Source organism: Pteronotus mesoamericanus, unplaced genomic scaffold, assembly GCF_021234165.1.
Source record: "Pteronotus mesoamericanus isolate MK-2021 breed Mesoamerican mustached bat unplaced genomic scaffold, CSHL_Meso_final scaffold_54, whole genome shotgun sequence".
NCBI lineage: Eukaryota > Metazoa > Chordata > Mammalia > Chiroptera > Mormoopidae > Pteronotus > Pteronotus mesoamericanus.
The window spans coordinates 15,478,799-15,494,401 of record NW_026555321.1 but is presented as its reverse complement, the minus strand read 5'-3'; the positions used below and the strand labels follow the sequence as shown (position 1 = coordinate 15,494,401).

At 35.1% G+C, this 15,603-nt stretch overlaps 1 protein-coding gene across 1 annotated transcript in view; it reads left to right on the top strand.

Moving 5' to 3' along the window:
- KCNH8 (potassium voltage-gated channel subfamily H member 8) overlaps nucleotides 1-15,603 on the top strand; it is a 283,777-nt gene that overhangs the window by 125,951 nt on the left and 142,223 nt on the right. The window lies entirely within an intron of this gene.

Below are 15,603 nucleotides of genomic sequence, written 5' to 3'. Positions count from 1 at the left end.
GTATTTTATAGTATATGACTGTACAATAATTTGTTTTAAGGCACAAACAAGCTTTTCAATGATCTTTAAAGGATTCTTCGTAAGATATTTTGCTTACCTTATATTTGCTGTTTATAGTTTATTTAGAAGTAACCTGAATTCTGTGTCAACTGACAAAAATTAATACTGAAAAAAAAACTGCCATTATTTTGTCTAAACAGAAGTAGGATGAGATAATTTGGGGACCAGAGAAAAGTAGTTGTCATTGCTGGGCTCTCCTATGTTGTAAGGTCTTTATTAGAACCAACTATTTGACATTTCAACAATCATGTCTTGTTAAGAATGGGTTATTTTACTTCAGCTCTTTTAACAAATGTGTGTGAGCATTTCAAATATATTGTGTCTTGAAATGACAACCCCTGTGGAGAACACTTATGGTTTGTTGCCTCCATTTCTATTATTTGAAGTGTTTGCAAATATACAACTTTTTCCTCTTGTGTATTGACTAAATACTGTGGCATATTTTACATACACAAGGGAAGAGCAGTCTTATAATTAGAGTTACTTGGATATGAGAGCAAGTGCAATAGCCATCCAATGGGAGAAAAATATGGAAATCACTGTGCAGTTTTTGTTTTTACTATTTTCTTTGGTATTTTAGAATACCCAAGGTCAGTATTAACTGTATTTAGTCATAGCACTTTTGACACCAAATATGTGGGAGTTTTTTCCAGACTCATTCTGCAACTCTCTGGATACCTTCTGGATGTCCTACAATTTAATTCAGTTCTGACACTACCTACATGGAGTTAGTGTCTGATTCCACAGGTCTGAGGACTACTTCCCACAAGGCTACCCTACTTCCAATGCCAGTCACAGTATTGTATGCCCAGGGTACCCACAAACTTCTGCCCAACTTTGCTACAAAGTCAGGGGTTCCCACTTCGATAATTCGCTATAATGGCTCACAAAACCTGAAGAAATGCTTTACTTATATTACAAAGAATACAACTCAGAGACAGCCAAATGGAAGAGGTGCATAAGACAAGATAGGGGTGAGAAGGTTGAAGAGTTGCCATGCTCTTTCAGGTGTGTGAGAGCACATTTTTTCCATTGCTGCCTTATTAAAAATGTCCTACAAAACTATATAGTATTTTTTGTAGAGATGAAGTAACTACTGCAAGCCAGTATGGTTATTAAATGAGCATAAAAAATTGCGAGGTATGTATTTCTCTTTCTCCTTTTTATACCTGCACTTAATAGAGAAAAATACCTTAAAATTCACCAATGGATGGCATGTCTTGTAGGAAAGGCACACCTCGTGTATGGTATTTTTAGAACTTCAAGAAAAGTGTTCGGAAATCATTAAAATGTCACAGTGTAACCGGAGTAGGTTGCACCATAGAACTAGAAAACTCTGAATGAGTATGTGGCCTCACTTGACCCAATATTGCATTTTATACCAATGTTGTCACTGAAGTTTACCTAAGTGGTAAGAATACGGTTTTTGTTAATTAAATTAATTATCTAAGAAATAATAAGAAATAATTCTGTAAAAAAAAAATAGCTGTACTAAATAATTGGATATGAGTTGCATTTACCTACAAGAACCTAAGCACTTAACATAATTCTCTAAGGCTCATGTGATGGACTTCATTTAAGAGATATAAATTGTGTACTTATATTTAAAAAAAACTTCCATTATTAGTATCTACATTGTTAGGCATTTTATTTGAAATGAAGAAAAACATTTTATAGAAAAGGCTAACAAGGTTGCATGTCTCAGTTTTCCAGTATTTTGTCACAGCAGTTCACTTATCATGCTAATTTCATTTTTCATATAAGCCAGTTTAGTATAATAATGTGCCTTGTTTTTCCAAACACAGGACCCATTACAGTTACCTTGTTTATTTTTTGTTTGGTGTCCCAGATTTGGTTTGAAATGATGGTTGACACTAGGTTATTCACTATGTGAAAACATCATCATTTATTGTAGGACTGGAAAAATCCAATTCTAATTTTTAAAAAGTGGGGACTTCAGATTTGTCTTGAGAATTGAGGGGTAGTTGATTGAAGCTTTTCATGTTATCTTCAGTGGTCATATAAATCAAGATTCAAATGCAATGGTGTCCTTTTTGCAATCTTACTTTTGGCAGGCTGTATCTGGTCGCTATTAAGTACACAGACAAAAGTTGTTGTTTTTTTTTTTTATTGCATCTGCCTTTTCCTATTGCCAAATATAATGCACTCCACAGTAATGTAAACTTCATCAGGCAACAGGATTTGCCTCTCTTGTTCAGGATCATAAACCCAACACATATAGAGTGACTAACAGCTAGTAGATACTCAATAAATATTTTATTGACAGCCCTGGCCAGGTGGCTCAGTTGGTTAGATTGTTGTCTTGTACACCAAAAAGATTGTGGGTTTGATCACCAGTCAGAGCACATACCTAGGTTGTGGGGTTCAATCCCAGTCAGGGTGTGTTTCGGGGGGCAACTGATCGATGTTCCTCTCTCTCCCCTGCCCCCCATGCCCGGTCCCTTCCTACTCTCTTCCGAAAATCAGTAAAAATATCCTCAGGTGAGGATTTAAAAAATATTTGATGGATGGATGGGTAAATAAAAGAATACATAAATGATGTCCAATTTAAGAATTTTAACTATTCAGAGATGGAAAACCCTAACATTCTTGCTTTTTCATAATTATCAAAGCTACATGTCTCAGGTGCACAGTTTGATGAATATGTTGTTTGGTTTTCTGCTTGATTTAAGTGAAAGACAATTTGACTTGTATTTACCAAAGTCTATTCCCTCTCAAAATGTGTTCTTACTGCTGGTATTGAATAGTTCTTTCACTTCAAATAGGATCTCTGCTGTTGGTTATTTTTTTGTCCTTGTTGACTCTTGGGTTTGCTTTTCAGTTTCTGAGAATCTCAATTTGGTCACATTATTTGAGACAGTTGAAGTTATTTATTTAAAAAAATATATTCTCCACAAGGACAGACATTAACCTACTGATCAGACATTAATTAAGTCTAAGATGATTTTATGTACTTTGAGTATTTCAATTTTCAATGTGGAACATAGTAATAATGTTCCTTTCACTTGTTGAAATATTCTGCCTGATTTTTTTGTTTGCATAATGAAAGAACACAGCAAAAATTCTAATGAAGAGCAGTGGCCTGAAGAAAAAACTGTTGTAAACATTAGTACTTTTTCTGAGGAGATAGATTTCTGCTTCAAGGGGATCTATACTAACTCTTGTCAAATATGTGATGAAATTGAAGATGAAAAGCCCAGAAAGATGCCTAAATTGGCTGAAGAAACTTAATTACATCTGTATTTAATTGCATTACCTATATGTTGAAACCCAAAGGGTTGTTTTTTTTTTCATACTCACCAATATCATTGTCTCCTAGAATCTTCCCAAGGCAATAATGGAAGCTAGGGTTCATAAACAGTGCCCTTTAGGGACTGTGCGGTGACGTGGTGGCTGAGATGCTGTGACAGACCATGGTGAGGACTTGAGGCATAATACACATGGAATTCTTCACCAAGTCATCCCATTTTAAAGAAAAATTTTCAGTTTTCTGCAGTCAAGCAAAATATACTTATAGACTAAATGTCTTCTGTTAATCAGTAGTTTATGATTATTGCACAAAACTTTACGGAGCTAACTCTTTATTAGTCTAATTTTCATTAAAATTTTTCCTAGTTTTATTACTTTGAGAATGGAGACATGCTTTAATTCTCTCTCTCTCTGGTGAATTTAACCTTTAAAACCTTTTTACAATTGAACGACCAATTATTGAAGCATTACATCTGTATTTTATTGTATACAAATATGTATTAGGAAGTTTATATATAAGTTTAACTTAATATGTATTAGGAAGTTTAGTAAGTTTGGGCTAAGAATTTTAAAAGGCATATAACTTGACTCCCTGGTTGGATATACATTCTTAGTGAAATTCTCTATATGCATGAGAATTCACCTAGACATTGGTATTAGGGAATGTTCCTCATTCAGGGATTATTTCTGTCATGCTATCCTCATGAATGGTGGTAGCATCACTTGGGACAGGCTGGGAAACCATGGGCAGAAAGCTCTGCAAGTCCTACCTGCGGCACTGGCTTCAGCCTCTTGTAGAGAGGCATGCCGGAGACAGGCAGGACACCATGGATTTGTGCTTCAGTGGGTGGTAGGGAAGCAGTGTTCTTCCTTTTTGCTTTTCTTTTTATATGGATTAATGTGGAATGGCTTTGTCAGTGTGAAGAAAACAGACTGTGGGTGCCAAGAACTTAGGTCCCGGCTATTTAGAGAACTGCTAGTTCTTAAGTGGTTTCTTGAGATAAAACCTACTTCTGGCAAAGATGCTGTGAAGATTGCTGAAATGATAACAAAGGATTTGGAATAGTACATAAACTTACTTGAGAAAGCAGTGGCAGGGTTGGAGAGAACTGGCTCCAATTTTGAAAGTCCTTCTACTGTGGGTAAAACGCGTTCAAACAGCATCGTATGCTACAGAAAAATTGTAAAAGAAAAAAAATCAATCGATGCAGCAAACTTCTTTGTGTTTTATTTTAAGGAGTTGCCACAGCCAATTCCAACCTTCAGCCATCCCCACCCCGATGAGTCAGCAGCTATCAACACTGAAGCAAGACCCGATTAGGAAACGCTGAAGGTTCAGATGATTGTTAGCATTTTTATCAGTAAAGTATTTTTTAATTAAAGCATATACATTTTTTAGATATAATGCTATTGCACACTTAGACTACACATAAATATAACTTTACTATATGCACTGGGAAACCAAAATATTCAAGCAACTTGCTTTATTGCTACATTTGCTTTATTACAGTGATCTCTAATTAAAGCTGCAGTATCTCCAAGGTATATCTGTAGACACACAAAAAATTATGAACAAAAAATTTTAATTTAATCCTCTCAACAACCCTGTGGTATAGCCAATATTATCACTGATGTCTTTAAAAGTTAAATAACATGCCCAGGGTTACAAAGCTGGCGAGTGGCAAGGTCAGAACTTGAACCTGAGCCTTGTTTAGCTTCAGTTCGATCTCCTATAACCATGGAATAAAAAAATACATCTACAATATCGTGTCATAATGAACATACAAATAATGTAAATTTGTATCCATTATAAAAATGTTACCTGGTCATTTATAAAAATTATGGAAAAATAGGAAAATATACAAAAATGAATAAGGAAATACATCATTACTAGGATCATTTTACAAAGAAAGCTGACTTCTACACATCCATTAATCTAGTTCTATCCATTGCTGTTTTTACATAAATTTCATTTTTTAAGCAATAAATTTTATGTTAAACCTCTCTTGTAGGAATTCTTATATAAAACTTCATTCCTTTTTGTTAAAATTAAAGACCATTTTATTATGCTTGGATCCTTTAAGAAAGAAGAAAACTAACATTGAATGGCCTCTTATCAATAAAGTACTTTTACCCACAAATTATCTCATCAAATTTTCCTAGAAAAAGCACTTATAAATGTGAAAACGAGTAAGTATTGCTTTATATGCTTTAGGGCCATTAGAAAACCATCTAATTCGTCTCTTCTGGATAAACTGCATGTTCTTCTGCTTACTACTTAAGTTCTCCTTATCCCAGCCCTTTAATCATACTTGTTATTTTCTTTTAAGCCCTCTTGAAGTTCATCTACTCTTTGGAGTCTGGAATGGCACATACTAATGCATATTATATCTCATCACTACTGAATATAATGAAAGGATAGCTTTTAAATGCCTGCATTATATGTATTTTACCCCTGTCAGGACAGCTGCTAAAAAATGATGACTGTCATTCAAGTCAAAGCTATCATGAGCCTTGAGATAATGTCTATTTTTCAATCTTTATGCAGTCATTTATATAATCTTGTAATTGCAAACTTATTATAACTCCTTCCATATTGATAGTTTCCTGTCATTTACTTCCTTAAGAATATATCAAATTTCAAGACATATAATCTCTTTCTTACTCTTCTTTCCTGGATTAGTGCAGCCAGAAAGCTTTAATGATAAAGATTTCTATTTACTACACAATATGGCCTGCAAATAAAAATGTCAGAAATTCTCGATGCCGGGTGAATTCTACATCAAGACACTGAAAGATTCAATGCATACGTTTCCAAAACATCACTAAAACAACAGTTAAGAGATTTTTTAAGACAAAAAAAAAATCACAGGTCAAAGATAACAACAAAATTGATGAGTGTGAGCTGACTTAATGGATCTGAGATGCCTAAATTCTAATTCACAGTAGAAAAACCTAAGAATCAATGTGGCTTCCACTGTAGAACCGTCTAAAAGCTCAAGAATACATACTTCTGAAAGTGATAATGATGGTAAGACTGAAAACAGAAAGATAATTTGAAAGTATTTTTAACAAGCAGCTAGATCCACAGATTCCCTTCCTTATATGTACAACTACAACTGTCCTTGCCAAATTATCATGTTCCCTGGGAAGCAAGTATTAGTAGGATCAACATTTGTGTAGGAAAGAAAGATTGAGTATGTGACTTTGGGTCCTGATATGGCCATACAAAGGCCTCCTTACTAGGGTGGTCTTTCATAATTGTCCTAAGTTGGATGAGGGGCCTAGACACTCACACTGACCACTCATTGTAGGCAAGCTGTCCCCACAAACAGTTCATGGGCAAAGTGACCGTCTTCAACTAAGGGCACTCTCAACAGCTGGGGAAATAGATCCGTACAAACACTTAGTCCTTGACAAGCCCACACATAAAGAGACTCCATAAGTGTTGCTTTTGTTAAGATTGCAAGCACTTTGAATTTTCAGTCTCACTTAACATACACTTTTTTTGCATGAAAGTGAGTTGTGAAGCTTTCTATTTACATTTCAACAAGAGTTGTGGTCCTGCCTTTTGGTGATAAGTATCACATCTCAAGCAAATCTTGCAAGGACAAGTTATCAACAAAGCTCAAAGCTCTATGCTAACCACTGAAATCACACACTCTCCTTCCTTTTCAGAACTACTCCAACTTTGGATAGAAATTAGTCACACTATTTTCAAAGACGAGGCTTTACTTCTAAGTATTGTGCTGGGAAAAGCATAAATAATTACTTTAAGTTTTAATTCTTTGACCACTGAAACAGAAAAGTTTTTTTCAGAAGAAATGACCTTACGTGCTTAATAAATTTGTACCACTTCTTCACATAAAAAGTATGAGGGTCTAAATAGGCAGTAAAACACATTGTTTTCTTCAAAGGAACAGTTATAGCTGATGAAAACCAAATCAAACAATAAAAAGAAACAAAATAATTTTAAGTATCTCTATACAGAATAACAGTACTATCAAATCTGTTTAATAGATGAGAAAAAAATGCAAGATGAAGTTATTGATTTGCTAGTTCTCAGTGATCTTTCTTATTCACATCTCCCAAACACAGGATTTTGAGAGAAAACATTTTAAATGATACATGTATTTTTCACAGTACTGAATCGTTATGGACACTGTGCTGTAATACCCGACTCAGTACTGAAGGAATTTCAGCTTCCGGATGTTGTTGCTGGCTGACAGCCTTGAGCTGTGAGCTCTCTACCGGAATTATCTGAACCAAAAGGAGGTCCTGTCTAAGGTAACAGTAGTGTGGGCAGATGTCAAAACTGGAAATAACACCAAATCACAACTCTCTCTAGAGTTCAAGTGGAACTAGAATGTTACAATAAGATTAAAACTCAACACTAGCCAAGGGCATATTTTTTGAGATCTCTTTGCAATTTGGCATGATCGGTTGTCTTTTGATTCTTGCACCTGAGCTGAGTGGTTTCCATCCCTTTTCAATGTGCTAATGTGCTGTTTTCTTTCTCAGAAGGCCCCACTTCAGGTGCTGCTGTTGTGTAAAAGTCACCGAGGTTTCCCTGTAGTGCAGAGAGAAATGCTCATTCAAAACACTGGCGAACCTCCCTTCTTTTTATGTAAATTACCAAGGGAAAGGGAAGAGCTGTCTGAAATGAGTATCAAACTAGACTGTTAGTGGAAACTTATTTAGAGGTTTAATCATTTCAATAAAGCCAGAAAGCACAACTTCATAAGTATACTGTTTAAAAGTTTAAGATTTAGCCAAAATGCTATCCTTAGATTCATTGTTGCACTCATCTACTCAGCAAAGAGTTATCAGACACCCAGGGACATGGATGAAAATGGAAAATTCTTGGCTTTGCATAAGCCACTAATGGGGAGTCACACAAATAACTAAAATACGTTATTCTACATAGTAAAGCAGAGCTGTAGAAAAGTGTTTTGAGCAAGTGATATGACTATTTCTGAGTAGGAATGAAAGAGGATGGGGAAAGTGAAGGGAAGGGAAGCTCCTCAAAGGAGATGACAGTTTCAGAAGAACAATATTTGGATTGGATGGTAGAACAAAAACCAAATATCAGATTCTTGTAGCATGCTATTGAAGCCACTGAACATAATAGTTGATCCCGAAACTATGGAAATCTAGCATCAACAGTCACTATAGATAAAGATGGAATATGGTAATTTGCTTTGACATGGGGCTCAATTTGTGGGCAGGTTAAGTGTCTCCTTTCACCCACCATTTCTGTGTCCTCTTCTCCTTGTTTATTGCTTTAAGTAACTTTTTAGATCTTCTATATGTTAAGAACCTCCTGGGAGGAAACTATGGGAACTCTATACCCAAGACACATTAAAATATTTGTGAGACAAGGCTGTCTTTGTTTTCTAGCTCCTAACACAGAGCCTGCCATGTAGTAGGCATGTCTTTAAAAAAAAGTCTTGGGGCCATAAATGACACAGTAGATCAAGTGGATTTAATTGGTAGAGCATTTCACCCCACAGCAGTAGAATATACACACTTTTCAAGTGAACATGAAACATTTTCTAAGATAGACCAAATGTTAGGACACAAAATAATTCTCAATAAATTTAAGAAGATTTAAATCATATCGAGCATTTTCTCTGACCATGATGCTATGAAACTAGAAATCAGTCATAAGAAGAACACTGAAAAATACACAAAGAAATGGAAGCTAAATAACATGTTATTAAATAATGAATGGGTCAACAATGAGATCACTAAAGAAATCAAAAGATACCTTGAAATAAATGAAAGTGAGAACACAACAATCTAAAACAGGTGGAACACTGGAAAAGCAATCCAAAGAGGAAAATTCATAGTATTACAGGTCTGTTTCAAAAAACAAGTAAAAGTTCAAATAAACAATCTAACTTTACTCTTAAAGCAACTTGGAAAAAGAAAAACAAAGCCTAAAGTGAGTAGTAGGAAGGAAGTAATAAAGATTGGAGCAGAAATTAATGAAATAGAGTCTAAAAAAGATGATAAAAAAGATCAATGAATCTGAGACTTGGTTCTTTGAAGAGATAAACAAAATTGACAAACCTTTAACCAGGCTCATCAAAAAAAAAGAGAGTGGCTTCAAATAAATAAAATCAGAAATGAAAGGGGAGAAATAACAACTGACACCAAAGAAATAGAAAGAATTGTAAGACAATATTTTGAACAACTATATGCCAACAAACTGGACAACCTGGACAAAATGGATAAATTCCTAGAAATGTACAGTTTTCCTAAACTAAACTGGGAAGAATCAGAGAATCTGAATAGACAAATTAAACCTAGTGAAATTGAAGCAGTAATGAGACACTCCCAACACATGAAAGCCCTGGATCAGATGTTTTCACAGGTGAATTTTACCAAACAGTCTGAGAACTAACACCGCTCCTTCTCAAACTTTTTCAAACAATTCAAGAGGAAGGCTCCCAAACTCATTGTATGAGGTGAGCATTATCCTAATTCCAAAACTAGATAAAAACACTACAAGAAAAGAAAAAGAAAATTATAGGCCAATATTCCTGATGAACGTAGATGCTAAAATCCTCAACAAAATATTAGCAAACCAAAAACAACAATGCATCAAAAAGATCATACACCCTGATCAAGTGGGATTTATCCTGTGAATGCAAAGTTGGTACAACACTTGCAAATCAATAAATGTGATTCACCACATAAACCAAATGAAGGATAAAAACCACGTGATATCAATAGATGCAGAAAAAGCTTTTGATAAAATCCAGCACCCATTTATGATAAAATCTCTCAGCAAAGTGGGAATAGAGGGAACATACCTAAGCAGAATGAAGGCCATATATGACAAGCCCACTGCTGGCATCCTACTCAACAAGCAAAATTACAAGCTTTCCCCTTAAGATCAGGAACTAGACAGAGATGTCCACTTTCACCTCTCTTATTTAACATAGTCCTAGCCATAGCAATCAGACAAGAAATAAAAGGCATCCAGATTGGAAAATAAGAAGTAAAACTGCTTTTATTTGCAGATGACATGATACTGTACATAGAGAACCACAAAGATTCCACCAAGAAACTACTAGAATTGATAAATGAATTCACCAAAGTAGCAGGATACAAAATTAATATCCAGAAATCAGTTGCATTTTTATGTACCAATAACAAACTAACAGAAAAGGAAATTAAGAAAAAAATCTCTTTCACAATTGCTTTAAAAAAAGTAAAAGACCTAGGAATAAACCTAACCAAGGATGTAAAAGACCTGTACTCAGAAAAGTGTAAGACACTGAAGAAAGAAAGTGAAGAAGATGCAAATAAGTGAAGCACATAACATGTTCATGGATAAGAAACATTAACATCATTAAAATGTCCATACTACCCAAAGCAATCTATAGATTCAGCCATACCTATCAAGATTCTAATGATGTATTTCACAGAACTAGAACAAATATTTCAAAAATTTATATGGAACCACAAAGGCCCCACATAGCAAGAGATCCTGAGAAAGAAGAACAAATATGGAGGAATCACACTACTTAAAATGAAACTATACTGTAAGGTGATATTATCATAACGGCATGGTACTGGCATTAAAAAAAAAAGTCACGTTGATCAATGAAATAGAATAGAGAGCCCAGAAATTAAGGCCACAATGAGATGTCATCTCACAGCTGTCAGGAGGGCTACCATTAAAAAAATCAACAAACAAGTGGTGGCGATGATACGGAGAAAAGGGAACACTTTCGCGCTGTTGGTGGGAATGCAAACTGGTAATGCCACTGTGGAAAGCTGTAGGGAGGTACCTCAAAAAATTAAAAGTGAATCTGCCTTTTGACCCAGCAATCCCACTTCTGGGCATTTAGCTGAAGGAACACAAAGCACTAATTTGAAAGAACGTAAGCACCCCTATGTTCATTACTGCGTTATTTACAATTGCAAAGATATGGAAGCAGCCCAACTGTCTATCAGTAGATGAATAGGTAGAACAACTATGGAAAATTTACACAATGGAATACTACTCAGCCATAAAAATGAAGAAAATCTTAATCTTTGCAACAGTATGGATGGACCTGGAGAATATTATGCTAAGTGAAATAAGCCCGTCAGAGAAAGACAAATGCCATATGATTTAACTCAAAGGTGGAACCTAATGAACACACTGAACTAACAAGCAAAAATAGAGACAGACTCATAGGTAGGGAGCAGGATTACAGCTAAGCAGGGGTGGGGGAAAAGGTTAGGGAGTAGAGGAATTGAGCAGAAAGGAAAAAGGACTCAGTGGACATGGACAACGGTGCAGTGATGGCAGAGGGTGGGATATAAGAAGACTAAATAGTAATGGGAAAAATACAATAAAAAATTAAAACACATTTTTGGAATGCATGGGTATTTATTACCAAGGCATATTAGGATGAGAGGATTTTTTTCTATTTATTTTTTACCTAAGTAAAATCCAGTGTTACTCTACATAAATGACAATTACAAAACTACTTAACTGTATCACTTTGATTTGTTAGAAAATTTTGACTGCTTGTTAAAGAATAAAGCCTTCTTTTTCATAAAACAATTTACAAGAATAATTATTCAACTTGGTGCATACTTTTTACCTTCTAGAAAACGGTGCCAAATCCTATTCAGGAATGGACATAAAAATATCATGAAATGTCAATATTATTGTGTTATTTATGGATTTCCCTAATTTAGGAAACATAACACCATAGCTTTTATGAAGTCTCTGAGGAGAGGCTATGAGAAAGGGTTATCAGGTCTAGAGGAGATGAAACCATCAATAGGGTTAGAAGCTTTTGAAATGAGAACAATAATCCTTATATCAACACATCTGTATTGGTAAGATAGACTTGCTGTTCTTGAGTTCAAAGGGGTCAGTTGTCACAATCTGTTTCTGAATAGAGTAATTTTATGAATACGTCATAAAAATCACATGAGGATGCCTTCATATAAAATTGTTTTTAGCAAATGGCTTAAATAAAACTGGAAATTTATTATTCTTTCACAATTAAGGACCTATAAATCCATACTGAGAAAAAAAGATATTTATTTCAATTACATTTTAGGAAGAACACAGATATACTCATGTCCACCATTTTTTAAAAAAATTTCTAGCAGTTATGACCTTGTTACAATTTTCCTCTTCACTCTAATCAAACTGATTGGTCTACTATGACTTTTGCTCTAATATCACATGGAGAATATTATGCTAAGTGAAATAAGCCAGTCAGAGATCATCATACTTTGATGCGGGCTGTTTTCTCTCAGCATGCCCTCTATTTCCTACTCTATACCACAATTACCTACTTCTCACTGTTCAGTGCAGGTCTACAATTTACCCCACCATTAATTCTTTGATAAGTATTCTCTCATCCCTCTGATATTTTATAATACTTATCACCTTTACCTCTATTAGCTATGAGAGGCAAATCTATGTCATAGATAAACCAATGGCATAAAAAAGAACCTAATTACTTTATCTCTATCCCCTCTACTTTTCCTTCTTATTTCTTTTCTCTTTTCAGAACATAAAAACACAGGTCTATGTGACTGGTTTTCTATAGAAGATTCCATTTATAAAAACTTGGGCAGGACTGTAATACTTTCTTATGCTAGGGTGTAAATTTTTTCATACATACTCTGAATATGTTAGATGATGTCACTTCTCCTTGGCATTGACCTTATTAAAAGAAAGGGAACTGTTACCATATGGCATGTTTCTATGCCATTAGTCACATCACAGAAATCCTCCTGATGTCATCATTAGCTGATCAGAATTTCTAGTCATGTGATATTAGTAAATATTATTTTAGATAAAGTCTAGAAGGAATGTATGATATAAATATAGCTCTTATGAGTATTATGATACTAAATATTACTTACATTAGGATTTATGCAATTTTAAAGGTACCTCAAGGAGTTTGTTCCTTCACTCCTTTTATAGGCCATAACATTGAAACTATGAAATAGCTAGATGAGATGTTACATAGGGTGCCTTTCAGCCCCATCTTCCTCTGAAAAGACACAATGCCATTGTCTGGAATAATCATTGTGTAAATATCTCATGTAGTCAAGGTGAGACTTCTTTCCTTGTTCTAGATACCTATTTTGGGGGGGGGGGGATTAGATGAGTTCTATTGTCCAGGCTTTCCTGAAGATACTTTTTCCCAAAACTAGCCTTGGCTACTTGAGATTCATGAGTACATGCTGGCAAGTGAGCTGTTCAAAAAGTCCAGGGATATGAGTGGATGCATTCAATGGAGAAAACGTAGGTAGGTAAGGCCTTTAATTGTAGATTGTGCTAAGAAGTTTGGTCCTTATTCTTCATTAAGTAGTGGGTGAGTCCACCTGTCAAGACATGCCATCAAAAGGGGGGTTGGGATTATTTATGGTTGTCTAAGGACAACTTTCCTCTATTTTATAATTTTATCTGGGACAGATCAGTTTGTTAACTTTGTAATACAGTAAAAAGATCCCAGGAGTTACAGGTTCAAACTCCATCTATGCCACTAACTAGCAGTATGACTGTAGGCCAGGCATTTTGCCTCTCATAATTGCAATTTCTCCAGCTGCAGTATAAAATAATTAGACTAGATAATTTCTTAGGCATCTTTTATTGCAAGGATCTGTAATTCCATAATCATATTATATGACAGGAAGGCTTATAGTATTGTGGGTCACAATCTCTGTTTATAGATCATGGACTGAAGGCCCTATTTTCCAAATCTTCCATCTGAGCTTACCAGAGAAAGAGAACACTCAGTTTATTTACCACATGCAATATTACCATCCAGGAAAAGAAATCCTGTTCCAGCCTAAGTTCTTGAAATTGAAGTGTACATTCTTTTTTTTTCCTGATGCTCCCACAGATTCAGTTGGAAAAACCTAGTAAAAAGGTTTTCTGTGGCTAAGAAGAACTTCCAAGGAGTGCAATGCCTAAGATTGTAGATGGTCATATGAAATTTCGAAAAGTCCCTGGTTAACTTATGGTCTTATTTGAGGAAGAGAAAGGCAAAAATAAACTTTAGTATCCATGCTGAAGTTAGTGGGAATTTGCATTTCAGTGCCAGTCCTTAAATGGTTTGATTCTTATAAACCCTACTTTTTATGGAGCATTTGATGTTATATAATGTTGAAATGAATAGAATTGGGAAATACTTGAACTTCAAATGTACTTGCTGGTGTGCTTTCTTTTCCTTTAAACCACCTACATATATAAACTTAGGATCAATTATGTGAAGTTTAATTTTTAAAAGTTTTGATAAAGTGAGGTCATTATACTTTCTCTTTCTCTAGCAAGTTAGCTCTCAAATGGGAATATATTTGGGAGAATGATTAGTTTAGATTTTCATTCTCATTTGCTCTTTCTCATTTGATTCAATCAGGGAACAGCAAACTTTTTCTGTAAAAGATTCGATAGTGAATATTTTAAACTTTGTGGGCCATTAGTCGCTATCAAACTTAATTCTTCCACTATAACAAAAAAGTAGTCACAGACAATATGTAAACATATGGATGTGGCTGTGTTCCAACAAAACTTTATTTACAAAAAACAGATGACTTGTTGGGCCAAAGTTTGCAGATTCCTGATCTATATAATTAATTAACAAATGTTCTTCCCTCAAGCCCTTCCAACACTAGATCATTTTTTACTGGAAACAGCATTGGAATAGGGGATCTGTACACCTGGCTGCTAATATGGCTCATCTAAGTACTGGGTATGATGCCCTAGAAAGTCTCATTGCCATAGGTCTTATTTCAGTCATTACACTTAGCACTTACCGTGTATTAACAAAGAGCTAATCAGATTCTTGGTGCTGTGTTTTATGTCTTGTGCAGTACTTTACTATCAGGTCATAGGAGCTTCCATAATGTTGAGAAGTGTACGTCAGGTTAGGATTCAGATCAATAGGACCATACCTCTGGTCCAGAGGATAGGGAGGGGGAAAAAAGAGCTTCTTCATATGGTTCTGAAAGTGGTCATGTTCAAGAATCATAACATACATGGCACAGAATTATGCACTGTTAGAACAGGGAAGTGAAGTGTCAGTACCAGAAATAATAAAGAAAATGTTGGTTCAATTTCTGATTCAAGAGATGAGATGGGAGAGTCGCATCTATGCAAGCGGTTCAGGGAGACCCTGTGATCAAATGGGCAGAATATTAGGAACCCACCAAACTGGTAGATACAACCAAGATAATGAGAAATGGAAATCTTGCTTGAACTCTCTGTAATAGTTCTACAAACCCTAGCCAGCTTGT